The sequence below is a fragment of the Pseudophryne corroboree genome, unplaced genomic scaffold (assembly GCF_028390025.1).
Source record: "Pseudophryne corroboree isolate aPseCor3 unplaced genomic scaffold, aPseCor3.hap2 scaffold_251, whole genome shotgun sequence".
NCBI classification, from domain to species: Eukaryota; Metazoa; Chordata; class Amphibia; order Anura; family Myobatrachidae; genus Pseudophryne; species Pseudophryne corroboree.
In genome coordinates, this window is record NW_026969167.1 from 269517 (window position 1) to 285295 (window position 15779).

General features: G+C 45.5%; 13 non-coding genes and 1 pseudogene across 13 annotated transcripts; 4 read left to right on the forward strand and 10 right to left on the reverse strand.

Annotated features, from left to right (window-relative positions):
• Positions 1-979: 979 nt before the first annotated feature.
• LOC135012090 (U1 spliceosomal RNA) lies at positions 980-1142 on the reverse strand. Its single transcript, XR_010211103.1, has one exon. It is a non-coding gene; the product is annotated as a U1 spliceosomal RNA (small nuclear RNA).
• Positions 1143-1286: 144 nt separating this feature from the next.
• On the forward strand, positions 1287-1402 carry LOC135012068 (U5 spliceosomal RNA). The gene has a single exon (XR_010211081.1). It is a non-coding gene; the product is annotated as a U5 spliceosomal RNA (small nuclear RNA).
• A 270-nt stretch (positions 1403-1672) lies between these two features.
• On the forward strand, positions 1673-1788 carry LOC135012069 (U5 spliceosomal RNA). Its single transcript, XR_010211082.1, has one exon. It is a non-coding gene; the product is annotated as a U5 spliceosomal RNA (small nuclear RNA).
• A 286-nt stretch (positions 1789-2074) lies between these two features.
• LOC135012042 (U5 spliceosomal RNA) lies at positions 2075-2190 on the forward strand. Its single transcript, XR_010211055.1, has one exon. It is a non-coding gene; the product is annotated as a U5 spliceosomal RNA (small nuclear RNA).
• Positions 2191-2465: 275 nt separating this feature from the next.
• On the forward strand, positions 2466-2581 carry LOC135012071 (U5 spliceosomal RNA). Its single transcript, XR_010211084.1, has one exon. It is a non-coding gene; the product is annotated as a U5 spliceosomal RNA (small nuclear RNA).
• Positions 2582-9210: 6629 nt separating this feature from the next.
• On the reverse strand, positions 9211-9374 carry LOC135012026 (U1 spliceosomal RNA). Its single transcript, XR_010211039.1, has one exon. It is a non-coding gene; the product is annotated as a U1 spliceosomal RNA (small nuclear RNA).
• A 671-nt stretch (positions 9375-10045) lies between these two features.
• Positions 10046-10208, reverse strand: LOC135012003 (U1 spliceosomal RNA). Its single transcript, XR_010211020.1, has one exon. It is a non-coding gene; the product is annotated as a U1 spliceosomal RNA (small nuclear RNA).
• A 152-nt stretch (positions 10209-10360) lies between these two features.
• LOC135011771 (U1 spliceosomal RNA) lies at positions 10361-10524 on the reverse strand. Its single transcript, XR_010210817.1, has one exon. It is a non-coding gene; the product is annotated as a U1 spliceosomal RNA (small nuclear RNA).
• A 668-nt stretch (positions 10525-11192) lies between these two features.
• Positions 11193-11356, reverse strand: LOC135011948 (U1 spliceosomal RNA). Its single transcript, XR_010210980.1, has one exon. It is a non-coding gene; the product is annotated as a U1 spliceosomal RNA (small nuclear RNA).
• A 152-nt stretch (positions 11357-11508) lies between these two features.
• LOC135011701 (U1 spliceosomal RNA) lies at positions 11509-11672 on the reverse strand. The gene has a single exon (XR_010210748.1). It is a non-coding gene; the product is annotated as a U1 spliceosomal RNA (small nuclear RNA).
• Positions 11673-12342: 670 nt separating this feature from the next.
• Positions 12343-12505, reverse strand: LOC135011969 (U1 spliceosomal RNA). The gene has a single exon (XR_010211000.1). It is a non-coding gene; the product is annotated as a U1 spliceosomal RNA (small nuclear RNA).
• A 152-nt stretch (positions 12506-12657) lies between these two features.
• LOC135011734 (U1 spliceosomal RNA) lies at positions 12658-12821 on the reverse strand. Its single transcript, XR_010210780.1, has one exon. It is a non-coding gene; the product is annotated as a U1 spliceosomal RNA (small nuclear RNA).
• Positions 12822-13523: 702 nt separating this feature from the next.
• On the reverse strand, positions 13524-13658 carry LOC135011985 (U1 spliceosomal RNA; annotated as a pseudogene).
• A 152-nt stretch (positions 13659-13810) lies between these two features.
• On the reverse strand, positions 13811-13974 carry LOC135011745 (U1 spliceosomal RNA). Its single transcript, XR_010210791.1, has one exon. It is a non-coding gene; the product is annotated as a U1 spliceosomal RNA (small nuclear RNA).
• Between the last annotated feature and the right edge of the window lie 1805 nt (positions 13975-15779).

Consider the following 15779-nt stretch of genomic DNA (forward strand, 5'->3'; position numbering starts at 1 on the left):
GAATTCCCCACGAACTCCACGTTGTTTACACTGGTCCGAGGCAGGCTCGGTTGTTCCCGCCTGACTCGCAAAACCTGAACAAGGGAAAATGTCATCATCCCGCTGTCGGATTCTCGCGAGATTCGGATTCCATATAAAGAGCTGCGCGTTGCCGCCATTTTTACTCGTGCATTGAAGAGAGAGCGGAATGGACGTGGCTATGTTCTCTCAGTGGAAATCTCAATATCAGTGCTCAGTATCAGTGGTTACTTATTGCTGCTCAGTAATACTAGTAGTGTGTCTCTCCTGCTCAGTGTCAGTTCTCAGTAGTATCCTCATCAGTGCTCAGTATCACTGCTCATTGTCTTGTGCTGCATTGTGGTGCTCAGCATACTACAGTACATTACTAATAGTCCAGTGCTGCATCTTGCTGCTCAGTGTCAGTTCTAGTATCCTCATCAGTGCTCACTATCACTGTTCATTGCATTTTGGTTTTCTGTATACTACAGTAACATAGTAATATAGTAACATATAGTAACATAGTTTTTGAGGTTGAATAGAGGCAAATTGCCCATCGTGTTCAACCTGTTTTAAGTTGTGATGATTCTACATACTTGCTGAATAATGTTTTATGACTAGTTAGCTACTATAACTCATGTTACCCCCGGATTAACCATGTTGATATTTTAAGTATTATAACCTTAGATAGCTTTTTCATTCAGAAATGTATCCATTCCTTTTTTAAATCCAATTACAGAGTCCGCCATTACCACCTTCCCTGGCAGGGAATTCCACATCCTGATTGCCCTAACAGTAAAGATCATAGTATCTCACCTGGCAGGTAAGTAGGAGTTGGGCTAGAGCTGTGGAGGATTGCTGCTCGGGCACCCCCTGTCAAGTGAAGGAGATCCAACTGAGGCAGCACAAGGGAACTCTCGAAAGAAGAACAAGGCTAGAGGAAGATCTGAGACAAAGAAATCTGACTTTTACCAGAGCTGACCAGAGGAAAGCACAAACACAGTCCCCCACTACCACAAATAATGCAGTCGAGTTTCCCACATTGGGGAAATCACAGGGGTCAGCATACCCAGAATGCAATGAATGAACCTCACCCTGGGAGAACAATCTTCATGACCATGGTATCTCCTATGCAAAATAAGTATGATTTGGGATAGGGCTGGGGAGGGCCGCTGCTCAGGCACATCTCTGTCAAGTAAAGGAGATTCAACTGAGGCAGCACAAGGGAACTCTCATCTGGGGACAACAACTGCAGGGAGAACACATATTTTCAGATGAAAATCTTGGTCATGCTCTGGCTTCTCTTCAGAACGAACAAATCTTTCGCCTTTTACTAAAGATTTCTGTGGAGAGGAGCAAAACTGAGTTTTACCTCAATTTTTGCATGCCCCATCTTTTTGGATTTTCTTTTATCGGTTTAAAGATAGAATGAGTGTGCTTTAATGAAAGCTCATTTGCATAGAAATTACAGTAAATGTTTGTTTCTTTTCAAACAGAACTTTCTTGACCATGCTACTTGCTTGAAAGATCTGGGAGCACATGGAATACAGTACAAACCATGCTTATAGCAAGGAGAAGCCAGGTGAGAAATCTGCTTTCTTTCAAATTGGGCGCTCACTTTGATCTGAATGAGGACTGCTGGCATGGCACTCAGGCGACAGGTGGAATCTTGGTCATGCTCTGGTTTCTCTTCAGAATGAACAAATCTTTCGCCATTTATTAAAGATTTCCGTGGAGAGGAGCAAAACTGAGTTTTATCTCAATTTTTGCATGCCCCATATTATTGGGGTTTCTTTTATCAGTTTAAGGACAGAATGAGTGTGCTTTCTTGTTGGCTTTAATGTAAGTTTATTTGTATAACAATGACAGTAAATGTCTGTTTCTTTTCAAACAGAACCTTCTTGACCATGCTACTTGCTTGAAAGATCTGGGAGCACATGGAAAAGAGTACAAACCATGCTTATAGCAAGGGGAAGCCTGGTGAGAAATCTGCTTTCTTTCTTTCAAATTGGGTGCTCACTTTGAGCTGAATGAGGACTGCTGGCATGGCACTCAGGCGACAGGTGGAATCTTGGTCATGCTCTGGTTTCTCTTCAGAACGAACAAATCTTTCGCCTTTTACTAAAGATTTCCGTGGAGAGGAGCAAAACTGAGTTTTATCTCAAATTTTGCATTCCCCATCTTATTGGGGTTTTATTTTATCTGTTTAAAGATAGAACGAGTGTGCTTTAATGTAAGCTCATTTGCATAGAAATGACAGTAAATGTTTGTTTCTTTTCAAACAGAACTTTCTTGACTATACTAATTGCTTGAAAGATCTGGGAACACATGGAAAAGAGTACAAACCATGTTTATAGCTAGGGGAAGCCTGGTGAGAAATCTGCTATCTTTCTTTCAAATTGGGTGCTCACTTTGAGCTCAATGAGAACTGCTGGCATGGCACTCAGGCGACAGGTGGAATCTTGGTCATGCTCTGGTTTCTCTTCAGAACTAACAAATATTTCGCCTTTTATTAAAGATTTCCGTGGAGAGGAGCAAAACTGAGTTTTATCTCAATTTTTGCATGCCCCATATTATTGGGGTTTCTTTTATCAGTTTAAAGACAGAACGAGTGTGCTTTCTTGTTAGCTTTAATGTAAGTTGCCATAGATGCAGTGAAACACACGTGTAGGGCACGGCGTGTCCGCGTGTATTTGACTCATGTGAAATGTTATAAAACAAAAATATATGATTATGATGTTAGCTGTTAGTCTCCACTAATAGGGAATAGAAGCTGAGCTATAAGAAAGGAATACACTAGATATGATGTCACTTAGCAGATACAATGTCTAAAGTGCATACAGATAGCTACTAATAACTCTTGATAAGAAAGTATATCAGTGTGGGTATATTTATATGATGGGATATTGGGACTAGTGAATATATATCACTCCTGCTGTCCAGATTGGCAATAACCAGACAATTATGATAAGAGTAGAGATGTCACATGGGCTGCTATAGATATTAATTTAATGCTGTATGTGTCATTTGTTACAAATGGATACATTTTCTATGAGTCAGCCTAGCAGCTGCATGTTCTAACAGAACACTATCCTCACACAGAATCTGCTAACCTTGAGATAACTAAATGACAGTGTGTAACAGTCTCTTTACTATAAGACTGTTACAAAGTAATATATATATTTGAAGTCAGTCTAGCAGCTGTGTGTTCCAGCAGTTTATAAGACAAAGAAAATCTCCTATTGTGGAATCTAGACACATGGGACTGCTGGCCTGTGTCATACTATTTCTATGTAATACCAGTAACATGTATATAACTGTTACATAATTGTTACAAATGGATAAATCTTTGAGTCAGCCTAGCAGCTGCATGTCCTAACAGGACACCATAAATCCTTTACAGTGTAACAAATTGATTGGTAACACTTAAAGGCTGGAGAGCAGTTATATGCCTTACTAGCATACTCAATATACCACATTATTACACCAGTTACCACGATTATTGACAGCGCATTTGATATATTATATTACCCTCACACTGAGTCTGTTTACCTTTAGATAACTAAGTGACCGAATATGTAACAGTTTCTCTATCATAAGACTGTTACAAAGTGAGATAGATATATTTGGAAGTCAGTCAAACAGCTGTGTGTTTCAGCGGTTTATAAGAAAATTCCTCATTGTGGAATCTGGACCACTAAGGGTTATTATATATATAGCACATGGAATTGCCACATCTCCCTATATGATAATTTCATTACACTGTAACATAATAAGAATTAACTCTTTAACAGTGTAAATAGAGAGTAATGAATCTCTGACACATGGAATATATTATTTCTTAGATGAATTGGATAAACCATTATGACAGACACTTTGCTTCCTAATAAGAATTGAGGTGGCTATACCTCTAAGGAAAGCATTATTGCCTACGCCTAGATCAGATTAAATAAGATCTGGCTGAATATATGAAGGAAGGTTGCTATTTATATGAGAATTGGAATTGCTATATTCCTTAAGGCAACCCCACCGATTGATATATGTTGTCAATTAAGTATATCTGAACGGCTATATCTGGACCAGATTTAATAAGATCTGGCTGATTATATGAAGGAGGGCTGCTATTTATATTGGAATTGCCATATTCCTTAAGGCAACCGCACCTGTTGGTATATCTCGCCAATTAACTATATCTAAACAGCTAAATTAAAGCTATTCATCATTTTTTTAGTTTGGATATTAATAAATATGATCTTTCCATGATGCATAGAGATTTCCCTATCAAGTGATTCCTTATCCGATATAGAAAGCTATCCCCCTGTGGTATTGAATTTAGGAATATAGTCTTAGGGGACACAGAGAAATAAGTGATCCCCATCTACCTAAGCACCCCACAAATTGGAGGTTAGCTTACCGGTTATACTCAATCACCCCCACAAATTCGCCAATGGGGATGGCTTCCCGGGAGGTAACCCCTATTGAGTGAAGGGAGTATATAGGATACGACCCAGTGGTACCTGACGACATAGATACTAACAGCTATTTAATAACATTACGCTAGAAAGTGATTATTAGCAACATATATATCTATATAAACAACCCCGCCAGGGTTGTGCCTTCAAAAATAATCACACACGGACACGCTTTTTAAACCTTTTTTTCACATCTCTTTATTCTTCTTATGCACATGTATGTTAGTTCTGTGATTTTAACCTTTATGTTTCACTGCAGTTTGGGATAATAATATTAATATTTATCCAATTTTAATACATACTTAATAAAGGTTATATTTTATGATTCATTCATTCTGTCCAGTGCGTCAACAGTGCAGATTTCTTCTTGTTTTTTCTCCCAAATTCTATAACAATGACAGTAAATGTTGTTTCTTTTCAAACAGAACTTTCTTGACCATGCTACTTGCTTGAAAGATCTGGGAGCACATGGAAAACAGTACAAACCATGCAGTATCACAAGAGCCTTTATTTGATCTTTCATGAAGATAGAGCAGAATTGAGGACACGTCAACAATTTCTGCCGAAGGTGGTTCATCTTTCCACATGGTGCCTTTGGCCACTGACACCTTCGTTGAGTCAAAGTCTCTGGCTGTGGTCAGAACTTTGAAAATTTATGTCACCAGAACGGTTCAGATTAGGAAAACAGAGGCTCTGTTTGTCCTGTATGCTCCCAACAGGATTGGGTGTCCTGCTTCCATGTAGACCATTATGCGCTGGATCTGTGGTAAGATTCAGCATGCTCATTCCATGGCAGGATTGCCGTTACTGAATTAGGTGAAGACCCATTCTACTAGAAAGGTGGGTTCATCCTGGGCAGCTGGTCGGGGAGTCTCGGCATTGCAACTTTGCCGAGCAGCTATTTAGTAAACACTTTTGCTAAGTTTTACAAGTTTGATACCTTGGCTGATGATAACCTCAAGTTGGGTCATTCGGTGCTGCAGAGTCGTACGCACTCTCCCACCCGTTCAAGAGCTTTGGTATAACCCCATGGTTCTTAATGTGACCCCAGCATCCTCTAGGTCGTATGAGAAAATAGGATTTTAATACCTACCGGTAAATCCTTTTCTCTTAGTCCGTAGAGGATGCTGGGCACCCGTCCCAGTCCATACTGTGTCTGCAGTTATTACTTGTGGTTATACACATGTTATGTTATGGTTCTGGTCAGCTTTTTGCTGCAATTGTTCATGCCGTTGGCTTGTGTTCTGTTGAATGCCACGTTCTGCGGCATGCTTAAGGTGTGAGCTGGTAAGATGCTCACCTTAGTTTAACAATAAATCCTTTCCTCGAAATGTCCGTCTCCCTGGGCACAGTTCCTATAACTGGAGTCTGGAGGAGGGGCATAGAGGGAGGAGCCAGTTCACACCCTTTGAAAGTCTTAAAGTGCCCATGTCTCTTGCGGATCCCGTCTATACCCCATGGTTCTTAATGTGACCCCAGCATCCTCTACGGACTAAGAGAAAAGGATGCCCTTGCGCACTATCCTGACTTCTCCTCCCTCTGCTTACTTTGTGCCTTCCAACGCACAATGCGAACTACAGGTGGTGCTGCAGGGCCCACACCCTTTTACTTGCCTTACAGAACAGCTCTGGAGCTGTTACAGTGCCCAGCTGCTGCAAGAAATCAGCTTGAATGCTTCAGGGGATGGGGCATGGCCAACATGAGCCCCACACCAAAGGAGGGTGGGGGTGTTTAATGCGAACTAGGGGTCATCCAAGCACCGCAAAAGGCCGCCATGCCCTGCATGCCCCTTTTCTCTTTTCATATGCAGATGAGGGTTCCAGCCAACTTTGGCCCACATCTTGGATGACATCACCGTATGCAAATCCGTCTTCTGCAGACCTTCCCCCAGGAATGCTTGTACTAGTTGTTGCATATGGTTTGATATTTGATGGTGCTTCAATATTAGGCAGCCTTCCACCCTCCCATGTTCATCTGAACAGATGTGGTCTCCCTGCAGTTGTTGTCCCCAGACGAGAGTTCCCTTGTGCGTCCTCAGTTGAATCTCCTTAACTTGACGGGGGAGGGGCTGCCCGAGCAGCCACCCTCCCCAGCCCTATCCCAACTCATACTTATTTTGCATATGAGATCTCTTGATCATGAAGATTGTTCTCACAGGGTGAGGTTCATCCATTATATTTTAAAATAGGAAGGTACAAATTACATATTTGAATTGCATCTATGTGCTGGATTCAAATGTCCCCCCCCCCCCCTTCCTTTCTCAATTGTGCCCGTCAGCAGCTATTCTAAGGTTGCTGCCAATGGGTGTGACACATTAATTTCTTCTGTGGGGTACACTGGACTCCACAAGGATTCACATTGGGGTGTAGAGTAGGATCTTGATCTGAGGCACCAACCGGCTCAAAGCTTTTGACTGTTCCCAAGATGCTCAGCGCATCCTCCTCTATAACCCCGCTTCCATGAACAGGGAGCTCAGTTTGTAGTTGGTGCCTTCAGTAGCAGGCCACTTAACAGGGGCCTGCCTCAGGCAGCCTATTCTTAGCTATTAATTTTGACAAGAAAAGAAGAACTTGTTTTATGAGAATCTACAAGGGCTGCAGCAGGCTAGGTCTAATAGACATCTTTACTGCAGCTTCATCACTCCCAGCGGCGCTGTATACTCCCGTGCCCTGGTTGCTGGGTCACTGCAGCGGAGGCTCCAGTTTCTTCCTAAGGTCAGTCACACACACACCGCCCTTCCGGATCACGAGGCCGCTGATGAAGGGGAGCGTGGCCGTAGGGGGTGGACCGTGTGCGCACTGGCGTGGACACTGATTACTGGGCAGCCGCTCCACTAGCCACCAGGTACAGTTAAGGAGCACAGGTCTGGGAGTTTTACTCCTATATTAACCCAATTTTGTACTGCCCGCAGCGCATTGTGATAGGTAATAGGGCCTGATTCAGGTTGGAATGCAATCACAATAAGCGATCCAACTGCAAAAATTGCTAACAGCATACGCATGTGCCTGCATTTTCTGCGGCACCCCGCAGAGAATGCGATCGCCTCTGCCTGTCAATCGGGGCGGGGGGGGGGGAGAGGGGGGTCAGCAACACTCCATTTCCAAGTCAGGGATGGAGCGGTGCGGGGGCAAGGCTTCAAAATGGGGTCTGCAACGGAGGAGACACAGGGGGCGTGGTCACAGCGGCTGTATGACATCACATTCAGCCGCTGTGATCACAAAAATGGTGGCGGCTTCCTGCGCGCACATACAGTCTGCACCAGCAGGAGGCTACACCATTTTTTATGATCACGCTGAACTGCAGTGCGACTGCAATTACAGCATGGTCAAGAATGGAGGTGTCATGATGGGTGGCCATGCCCTGTCACTGTGCAGGAGCCAGCACCGCACACACACTAGTCCCCGGGTGCAGCCCCCAACCCCCGGGACACCCGGAGCAACAAAATGTAGATTCAGGCCACCAGGCCACGCCCCTACCTATGAAACCATGCCTCCTTTTTACCATTGCGCTGCTTATCTGCGCGCACTGCATTACAATCTCCTTCGCCACCTCTCTGGGTGTCACCAGTGATAGTGACACCTCTGCCATGCTTGTAGCAGCTGGTCCTAAGATCTACGCCTCAAGCCCTGAGTGTTTGCCCTTGTGACTTGTTGATCATCATAGCGAAGCAGATGCTTACAGAAAACTGCAGGGGCTTAGATTGAAAATAAAAAAATTGATGGGTATAAGGTAGAGAGGAGCGGGTTCGGTTCTCCGAGAACCGAATTCCCGACGAACTCCACGTGGTTTACACTGGTCCGAGGCAGGCTCGGTTGTTCCCGCCTGACTCGGAAAACCTGAACAAGGGAAAATGTCATCATCCCGCTGTCGGATTCTCTCGAGATTCGGATTCCATATAAAGAGCTGCGCGTTGCCGCCATTTTTACTCGTGCATTGAAGAGAGAGCGGAGAGGACGTGGCTATGTTCTCTCAGTGGAAATCTCAATATCAGTGCTCAGTATCAGTGGTTACTTATTGCTGCTCAGTAATACTAGTAGTGTGTCTCTCCTGCTCAGTGTCAGTTCTCAGTAGTATCCTCATCAGTGCTCAGTATCACTGCTCATTGTCTTGTGCTGCATTGTGGTGCTCAGCATACTACAGTACATTACTAATAGTCCAGTGCTGCATCTTGCTGCTCAGTGTCAGTTCTAGTATCCTCATCAGTGCTCACTATCACTGCTCATTACATTGTGGTGTTCTGTATACTACAGTAACATAGTAATATAGTAACATATAGTAACATATTTTTTGAGGTTGAATAGAGGCAAATTGCCCATCGTGTTCAACCTGTTTTAAGTTGTGATGATTCTACATACTTGCTGAATAATGTTTTATGACTAGTTAGCTACTATAACTCATGTTACCCCCGGATTAACCATGTTGATATTTTAAGTATTATAACCTTGGATAGCTTTTTCATTCAGAAATGTATCCATTCCTTTTTTAAATCCAATTACAGAGTCCGCCATTACCACCTTCCCTGGCAGGGAATTCCACATCATGATTGCCCTAACAGTGAACATCATAGTATCTCACCTGGCAGGTAAGTAGGAGTTGGGCTAGAGCTGTGGAGGATTGCTGCTCGGGCACCCCCTGTCAAGTGAAGGAGATCCAACTGAGGCAGCACAAGGGAACTCTCGAAAAAAGAACAAGGCTAGAGGAAGATCTGAGACAAAGAAATCTGACTTTTACCACAGCTGACCAGAGGAAAGCACAAACGCAGTCCCCCACTACCACAAATAATGCAGTCGAGTTTCCCACATTTGGGGAAATCACAGGGGTCAGCATACCCAGAGTGCAATGAATGAACCTCACCCTGGGAGAACAATCTTCATGACCATGGTATCTCCTATGCAAAATAAGTATGATTTGGGATAGGGCTGGGGAGGGCCGCTGCTCAGGCACATCTCTGTCAAGTAAAGGAGATTCAACTGAGGCAACACAAGGGAACTCTCATCTGGGGACAACAACTGCAGGGAGAACACATATTTTCAGATGAACATGGGAGGGCAGAAGGCTGCCTAACACTGAAGCACCCCCAAACAACAAACCAAATGCAACTACTAGTGCAAGCATTCCTGGGGGAAGGCCTGCAGCAGATGGATTTGCATATGGTGATGTCATCCAAGCAGTGGGTCAAAGTTGGCTTCAACCCTCGTCTGCATATGAAAATAAAAAAGGGGTGTGCAGGGCATGGCGGCCTTTTGCGGCGCTTGGATGACCCCTAGTTTGCATTAAACACCTCCACCTTCCTTCGGTGTGGGGCTCATGTTGGCTATGCCCCAGCCCCTGAAGCATTCAAGCTGATTTCTTGCAGCAGCTGGGCACTGTAACAGCTCCAGAGCTGCTCTGTAAAGCAAGTAAAAGGGTGTGGGCCCTGCAGCACTACCTGTAGTTTGCATTGTGCGTTGGAAGGCACAAAGTAAGCAGACGGGAGAAGTCAGGATAGTGCACAAGGGCATAGAAGGGAGCGGCTCAAGAAAAGAGAAGTGGAAACAGACAGCAAACTAGGCTGGAGAGAGACCTGAGACAAAGAGATCTGAATTATACGAGAGCCGACCAGAGGAAACACAAATTATGTAATCAAGTGTCCCACATTTGGGGAAATCGTAGGAGCAGCACACCCAGAGTGCATTGGGTGAGCCTTGCCCTGGGAGAAGCACCTTCCTGATCATAGTATCTCACCTGGCAGGTAAGTAGGAGTTGGGCTAGAGCTGGGGAGGGTCGCTGTTCGGGCACCCCCCTGTCAAGTGAAGGAGATCCAACTGAGGCAGCACAAGGAAACTCTCGAAAAAAGAACAAGGCTAGAGGAAGATCTGAGACAAAGAAATCTGACTTTTACCAGAGCTGACCAGAGGAAAGCACAAACACAGTCCCCCACTACCACAAATAATGCAGTCGAGTTTCCCACATTTGGGGAAATGACAGGGGTCAGCATACCCAGAATGCAATGAATGAACCTCACCCTGGGAGAACAATCTTCATGACAATGGTATCTCCTATGCAAAATAAGTATGATTTGGGATAGGGCTGGGGAGGGCCGCTGCTCAGGCACATCTCTGTCAAGTAAAGGAGATTCAACTGAGGCAGCACAAGGGAACTCTCATCTGGGGACAACAACTGCAGGGAGAACACATATTTTCAGATGAACATGGGAGAGCAGAAGGCTGCCTAATACTGAAGCACCCCCAAACAACAAACCAAATGCAACAACTAGTACAAGCATTCCTGGGAAAAGGTCTGCAGAAGACGGATTTGCATACGGTGATGTCATCCAAGCAGTGGGCCAAAGTTGGCTGGAACCCTCATCTGCATATGAAAAGAGAAAAGGGGTATGCAGGGCATGGCGGCCTTTTGCGGCGCTTGGATGACCCTTAGTTCGCATTAAACACCTCCACCCTCCGTCGGTGTGGGGCTCATGTTGGCTATGCCCCAGCCCCTGAAGCATTCAAGCTGATTTCTTGCAGCAGCTGGGCACTGTAACAGCTCCAGAGCTGCTCTGTAAGGCAAGTAAAAGGGTGTTGGCCCTGCAGCACTACCTGTAGTTTGCATTGTGCGTTGGAAGGCACAAAGTAAGCAGACAGGAGAAGTCAGGAGAGTGCACAAGGGCAAGGGCAGGGGCTCAAGAAAAGAGAAGTGGAAACAGACAGCAAACTAGGCTGGAGAGAGACCTGAGACAAAGAGATCTGAATTATACGAGTAGCCGACCAGAGGAAACACAAATTATGTAGTCAAGTGTCCCACATTTGGGGAAATCGTAGGAGCAGCACACCCAGAGTGCAATGGGTGAGCCTTGCCCTGGGAGAAGCACCTTCCTGATCATAGTATCTCACCTGGCAGGTAAGTAGGAGTTGGGCTAGAGCTGGGGAGGGTCGCTGCTCGGGCACCCCCCTGTCAAGTGAAGGAAATCCAACTGAGGCAGCACAAGGAAACTCTCAAAAAAAGAACAAGGCTAGAGGAAGATCTGAGACAAAGAAATCTGACTTTTACCAGAGCTGACCAGAGGAAAGCACAAACACAGTCCCCCACTACCACAAATAATGCAGTCGAGTTTCCCACATTTGGGGAAATCACAGGGGTCAGCATACCCAGAATGCAATGAATGAACCTCACCCTGGAAGAACAATCTTCATGACCATGGTATCTCCTATGCAAAATAAGTATGATTTGGGATAGGGCTGGGGAGGGCCGCTGCTCAGGCACATCTCTGTCAAGTAAAGGAGATTCAACTGAGGCAGCACAAGAGAACTCTCATCTGGGGACAACAACTGCAGGGAGAACACATATTTTCAGATGAACATGGGAGAGCAGAAGGCTGCCTAATACTGAAGCACCCCAAACAACAAACCAAATGCAACAACTAGTACAAGCATTCCTGGGGGAAGGTCTGCAGAAGACGTATTTGCATACGGTGATGTCATCCAAGCAGTGGGCCAAAGTTGGCTGGAACCCTCATCTGCATATGAAAAGAGAAAAGGGGTATGCAGGGCATGGCGGCCTTTTGCGGCGCTTGGATGACCCTTAGTTCGCATTAAACACCTCCACCCTCCGTCGGTGTGGGGCTCATGTTGGCTATGCCCCAGCCCCTGAAGCATTCAAGCTGATTTCTTGCAGCAGCTGGGCACTGTAACAGCTCCAGAGCTGCTCTGAAAGGCAAGTAAAAGGGTGTGGGCCCTGCAGCACTACCTGTAGTTTGCATTGTGCGTTGGAAGGCACAAAGTAAGCAGACAGGAGAAGTCAGGAGAGTGCACAAGGGCATAGAAGGCAGCGGCTCAAGAAAAGAGAAGTGGAAACAGACAGCAAACTAGGCTGGAGAGAGACCTGAGACAAAGAGATCTGAATTATACAAGAGCCGACCAGGGGAAACACAAATTATGCAGTCAAGTTTCCCACATTTGGGGAAATCGCAGGAGCAGCACACCCAGAGTGCAATGGGTGAGCCTTGCCCTGGGAGAAGCACCTTCATGATCATAGTATCTCACCTGGCAGTTATGTAGGAGTTGGGCTAGAGCTGGGGAGGGTCGCTGCTCGGGTACCCCCCTGTCAAGTGAAGGAGATCAAACTGAGGCAGCACAATGGAACTCTCGAAAGAAGAACAAGGCTAGAGGAAGATCTGAGACAAAGAAATCTGACTTTTACCAGAGCTGACCAGAGGAAAACACAAACACAGTCCCCCACTACCACAAATAATGCAGTTGAGTTTCCCACATTTGGGGAAATCACAGGGGTCAGCATACCCAGAATGCAATGAATGAACCTAACCCTGGGAGAACAATCTTTATGACCATGGTATCTCCTATGCAAAATAAGTATGATTTGGGATAGGGCTGGGGAGGGCCGCTGCTCAGGCACATCTCTGTCAAGTAAAGGAGATTCAACTGAGGCAGCACAAGGGAACTCTCATCTGGGGACAACAACTGCCGGGAGAACACATATTTTCAGATGAACATGGGAGGGCAGAAGGCTGCCTAATACTGAAGCACCCCCAAACAACAAACCAAATGCAACAACTAGTACAAGCATTCCTGGGGGAAGGTCTGCAGAAGACGGATTTGCATACAGTGATGTCATCCAAGCAGTGGGCCAAAGTTGGCTGGAACCCTCATCTGCATATGAAAAGAGAAAAGGGGTATGCAGGGCATGGCGGCCTTTTGCGGCGCTTGGATGACCCTTAGTTCGCATTAAACACCCCCACCCTACTTCGGTGTGGGGCTCATGTTGGCCATGCCCCAGCCCCTGAAGCATTCAAGCTGATTTCTTGCAGCAGCTTGGCACTGTAACAGCTCCAGAGCTGCTCTGTAAGGCAAGTAAAAGGGTGTGGGCCCTGCAGCACTACCTGTAGTTTGCATTGTGCATCGGAAGGCACAAAGTAAGCAGACAGGAGGAGAAGTCAGGATAGTGCACAAGGGTATAGAAGGGAGGGGCTCAAGAAAAAAGAAGTGGAAACAGACAGCAAACTAGGCTGGAGAGAGACCTGAGACAAAGAGATCTGAATTATATGAGAGCCGACTAGGGGAAACACAAATTATGCAATCAAGTTTCCCATATTTGGGGAAATCGCAGGGGCAGCACACCCAGAGTGCAATGGGTGAGCCTTGCCCTGGGAGAAGCAACTTCATGATCATAGTATCTCACCTGGCAGGTAAGTAGGAGTTGGGCTAGAGCTGGGGAGGGTCGCTGCTCGGGCACCCCCCTGTCAAGTGAAGGAGATCCAACTGAGGCAGCACAAGGGAACTCTTGAAAGAAGAACAAGGCTAGAGGAAGATCTGAGACAAAGAAATCTGACTTTTACCAGAGCTGACCAGAGGAAAGCACAAACACAGTCCCCCACTACCACAAATAATGCAGTTGAGTTTCCCACATTTGGGGAAATCACAGAGGTCAGCATACCCAGAACGCAATGAATGAACCTAACCCTGGGAGAACAATCTTCATGACCATGGTATCTCCTATGCAAAATAAGTATGATTTGGGATAGGGCTGGGGAGGGCCGCTGCTCAGGCACATCTCTGTCAAGTAAAGGAGATTCAACTGAGGCAGCACAAGGGAACTCTCATCTGGGGACAACAACTGCAGGGAGAACACATATTTTCAGATGAACATGGGAGGGCAGAAGGCTGCCTAATACTGAAGCACCCCCAAACAACAAACCAAATGCAACAACTAGTGCAAGCATTCCTGGGGGAAGGCCTGCCGCAGATGGATTTGCATATGGTGATGTCATCCAAGCAGTGGGTCAAAGTTGGCTTCAACCCTCGTCTGCATATGAAAAGAGAAAAGGGGCATGCAGGGCATGGCGGCCTTTTGCGGCGCTTGGCTGACCCCTAGTTTGCATTAAACACCTCCACCCTCCGTCGGTGTGGGGCTCATGTTGGCTATGCCCCAGCCCCTGAAGCATTCAAGCTGATTTCTTGCTGCAGCTGGGCACTGTAACAGCTCCAGAGCTGCTCTGTAAGGCAAGTAAAAGGGTGTGGGCCCTGCAGCACTACCTGTAGTTTGCATTGTGCGTTGGAAGGCACAAAGTAAGCAGACAGGAGAAGTCTGGAGAGTGCACAAGGGCATAGAAGGCAGCGGCTCAAGAAAAGAGAAGTGGAAACAGACAGCAAACTAGGCTGGAGAGAGACCTGAGACAAAGAGATCTGAATTATACGAGAGCCGACCAGGGGAAACACAAATTATGCAGTCAAGTTTCCCACAGGAGTATATAGGATACGACCCAGTGGTACCTGACGACATAGATACTAACAGCTATTTAATAACATTACGCTAGAAAGTGATTATTAGCAACATATATATCTATATAAACAACCCCGCCAGGGTTGTGCCTTCAAAAATAATCACACACGGACACGCTTTTTAAACCTTTTTTTCACATCTCTTTATTCTTCTTATGCACATGTATGTTAGTTCTGTGATTTTAACCTTTATGTTTCACTGCAGTTTGGGATAATAATATTAATATTTATCCAATTTTAATACATACTTAATAAAGGTTATATTTTATGATTCATTCATTCTGTCCAGTGCGTCAACAGTGCAGATTTCTTCTTGTTTTTTCTCCCAAATTCTATAACAATGACAGTAAATGTTGTTTCTTTTCAAACAGAACTTTCTTGACCATGCTTCTTGCTTGAAAGATCTGGGAGCACATGGAAAACAGTACAAACCATGCAGTATCACAAGAGCCTTTATTTGATATTTCATGAAGATAGAGCAGAATTGAGGACACGTCAACTATTTCTGCCGAAGGTGGTTCATCTTTCCACATGGTGCCTTTGGCCACTGACACCTTCGTTGAGTCAAAGTCTCTGGCTGTGGTCAGAACTTTGAAAATTTATGTCACCAGAACGGTTCAGATTAGGAAAACAGAGGCTCTGTTTGTCCTGTATGCTCCCAACAGGATTGGGTGTCCTGCTTCCATGTAGACAATTATGCGCTGGATCTGTGGTAAGATTCAGCATGCTCATTCCACGGCAGGATTGCCGTTACTGAATTAGGTGAAGACCCATTCTACTAGAAAGGTGGGTTCATCCTGGGCAGCTGGTCGGGGAGTCTCGGCATTGCAACTTTGCCGAGCAGCTATTTAGTAAACACTTTTGCTAAGTTTTACAAGTTTTAGAGTAAAGGAGATTCAACTGAGGCAGCACAAGGGAACTCTCATCTGGGGACAACAACTGCAGTGAGAACACATATTTTCAGATGAACATGGGAGGGCAGAAGGCTGCCTAATACTGAAGCACCCCCAAACAACAAACCAAATGCAACAACTAG